General features: G+C 46.5%; 1 pseudogene; it reads right to left on the reverse strand.

Annotated features, from left to right (window-relative positions):
* Window positions 1-1,950: 1,950 nt before the first annotated feature.
* LOC139835802 (putative 12-oxophytodienoate reductase 5) lies at window positions 1,951-3,538 on the reverse strand (annotated as a pseudogene).
* Window positions 3,539-3,754: the final 216 nt, after the last annotated feature.

The raw sequence follows: 3,754 nt of genomic DNA on the forward strand, positions 1-3,754 counted from the left end.
GACAAATCCCACTGTTGATCCATATGCCTCAACTCATACTTTCTGGATACTTAATCCCACCTTTATAACCACCCATTTACGCAGTGACGTTTGCTGTAATCAAAGTACCTTTCCGGTATAAGTGATTTACATGATCTCATGGTCATAAGGACTAGGTAACTATGTATCGAAAGCTTATAGCAAATAACTTAATGACGAGATCTTATGCTACGCTTAATTGGGTGTGTCCATTACATCATTCATACAATGATATAACCTTGTTATTAATAACATCCAATGTTCATGATTATGAAACTAATCATCCATTAATCAACAAGCTAGTTAAGAGGCATGCTAGGGACTTCTTTGTTGTCTACATATCACACATGTACTAATGTTTCGGTTAATACAATTATAGCATGATATATAAACATTTATCATAAATATAAAGATATAAATAATAACCACTTTATTATTGCCTCTAGGGCATATCTCCTTCAAAACGGATCTCCATCGGATTCCATTCGGAATTACGGAGTCGCCGGTAATGAATGGGAACCCCTAAATAACGGAAAGGTAAAGTCCCAGATGTACACCCAAATATGTTTTTATATTGGTGTTCCAATTCTATAGCTTTACCAAAGCAAAACAACTCACTCTTATGGAAATTAATTTTAAGACCGGATAGTTGATCAAATATGCATAGAATGAGTTTCATATTAACCGCCTTAACTAAATCGTGTTCCATAAAGAAAATAGTATCATCAGCATACTGCAAAACTGATACCCCTCCCTCAACTAAGTGTGGAATAAGACTTCCAACTTGATCCTCCTGCTTTGCTCGAGCTATCAAAATAGCCAGCATATCGGCAACAATATTAAAAAGAATAGGGGATAACGGTCCCCCTATCTCAGCCCTTTGCGTGTCTGAAAATTATATCCTACATCATCATTAACCTTAATCCACACACTTCCTTTATCTACAAAACTTCTAATACGCTCGCACCAAATATTATTAAACCCCTTCATCCGAAGCACTTGCTGGAGGAAAGGCCACTTCACCTTGTCATAGGCCTTCTCAAAATCAATTTTAAAAAGGACTCCATCCAGTTTTTTACTATGTAATTCATGGATCGTTTCATGTAAAACCACTACTCCTTCTAAAATATGTCTTCCTGGCATGAACGCGGTCTGAGATGGTCTCACTACCTTGTGTGTCACATCTGACACACGATTAGTGGCTACCTTAGTGAATATTTTGAAGCTGATATTTAACAGACAAATAGGTCTATATTGCTGAATTTGTATAGCATTTTCTTTCTTAGGAAGTAATGTAATAATCCCAAAATTTTGTTTAAAAAGAGGGAAGCCACCAATTTGGAAATGTCCAAACAAGGCCATCAAATCCCCCTTAATTATACTCCAAATTTTTTGGTAGAATTCTGCCGGGAAACCATCCGGTCCCGGTGATTTGTTGTGATCCATTTGATTAATGGCAGCCAACACTTCATCCTCTGTAAACGTTTTTGATAATAATTCATTTTCCTGAACAGACAATTGGGGGATATCATTGATGTGATCCTCCATCATAATCACTGAACTATCTTCAGGAGCTCCAAAGAGCTTCTTATAATACGCAGTGATATAAACCTTCAGATTTTCGTCACCAACAATCGTCCCTTCATCTTGTTCAAGTTGGAAATTTTTCTTATTTCTATGTTTTCCATTAGCTATTAGATGAAAATATTTCGTATTATTGCCTCCCTCCTGTATCCGCCCGAGAATTAGCAATCCCATATAAAATAAGCACAATGCATGATAACTCAACAAGCACGGGCTGGGCCTGATTGTTGGATAAAACACAACACTTGCATTTGAGGTGTGCTCGAGTGTTCTCCTCCTTCCCCTCCAACCACTAAAGGTGAAGGAATAAATTGGTCCACAAAAGGGTATCAGGAGATTCTATCCGTCCAAATGGAACCAAAGTTTGAAAAGGGAGGGAAACCGAAACAAAAGCCCACTTCCACATGCATCCAGTGCCAACAAGCACTACAATTAATCACGCGAAAGGAAGAAGTTCCATCGATGATCATCCGAGGAAGGGGTAGTCGGTGTAGCCGACGACGGGGTCGGAGGTGTAGAAGGTCATCCTATCGTACTTGTTAAGCTCCGCGCCGACCTCGAACCTCTTGGGCAGGTCCGGGTTCGCCAGAAACAGCCGCCCGAAGGCCACGAGGTCGGTGTACCCCTCGGCCACCACCTTGCCTCCTTCCTCGCGGTCGTACCCGCCATTGGCGATGAAGGTCCCCTTGAAAGCCTCCCGATACGGCAGCAGCCGCTTCGGGACAACGCGCCGACCATCCACGATGGCCATCCTCGGCTCTATCATGTGCAGGTAGAGGACGCCGTGGTCGTTGAGCTTGGTGGACATGTGCAGCGCGAGGGCGTGAGGGTCGGAGTCGTGGCAGTCCATGAAGTCGGTGAATGGGGAGAGGCGGATGCCGACGCGGTCCCCACCAACCTCCTTCACGACGGCGTCCACTATCTCAAGCGCGAACCGGCACCGGTTCTCGAGGCTGCCGCCGTACTCGTCGGTGCGGTCGTTGGAGCTGTCCTTGAGGAACTGCTCGATGAGGTACCCATTCGCGCCATGGATCTCCACACCGTCGAAGCCTGCATTGACAGTCATAGTGAGCCGTGTTGCGGAATACATGATGTTTTAGACATGAACACGGCCTGAAACTGTGTTATATGTACACGTTGTTGATAACAATATGAATTCTGAAACTATTTTCCAATGAACGAAAAATATGTAAGAAATATAACACTAATAGATGTTCAGGAAAACAGAGCAGAAGCAGAGTATTCAGAGTAGTTGCAGAGCATGCAAGGCGATCAGGAAGGTGAACTTAATAAGTACCGGCGTCGATGGCGTTCCTGGCTGCCTTCCTGAAATCATCGACGATAGCGGGAAGCTCCTCCACCTTGAGCCTCCTCGGCGGCGAGAAGTGCTCGATGTGCCCATCGAAGCTCGTCTGCGGCCCGACACCCCTGTCCGTGCTCGACAGCGGCGCGGCGCCGCCGGGCTGGAACTCGAAGGTGGACACCCTCCCGACGTGCCAGATCTGGCAGAAGATCACCGCGCCCTTGGCGTGCACGGCGTCCACGATGGGCTTCCACGCATCGACGTGCTCCGGCGTCCAGATGCCCGGCGTGGCCTCCGTGATGAGCAGGCCGCCGGGGGTGGAGCGCTGGGCGTAGTAGAGGGCGGCGTGCGGCTGCGGGACGTTGCCGTAGGAGCGCTGCCTCGTCAGCGCGCGGCGCAAGCACGATCCTGTAGTACGTGCGCGCGGCCAGCTGTGGTGGGTCGGTCCATCAGAGAAACAATCGAGTCGGCCGGCTCTGAGTTGACTCGGTCGGTACACACGCTGACAGTGCGCATTCGTATATCAGGCGGTGCAGGCCGACTCGCGCGCGTGAATTTGGTTATTAATGAATTAATATATATCTGTATGCGCATAGTCAGGAGCAGGTCCTTTTTCTCTCTCTCTTCCCCCATCGAATGAATTGAAAGCTGTGACATGAGTCGCCTACTGCATATATGCCGCCAGCCAATTGCACCCTCCTCCCTTGGCTTCCATTCGTTGGTTCCGTTCCTGACTCGTTTCCGTTTTGATTGGAATTTGGAAGACATGCAAACCCAAGGGTCTCCTTCTCTTATTTTCTACCCTTAATTAACGCATCAGCCGAGGAAAATAAATTCAACAATTACAGC

Source organism: Lolium perenne, chromosome 1, assembly GCF_019359855.2.
Source record: "Lolium perenne isolate Kyuss_39 chromosome 1, Kyuss_2.0, whole genome shotgun sequence".
NCBI classification, from domain to species: Eukaryota; Viridiplantae; Streptophyta; class Magnoliopsida; order Poales; family Poaceae; genus Lolium; species Lolium perenne.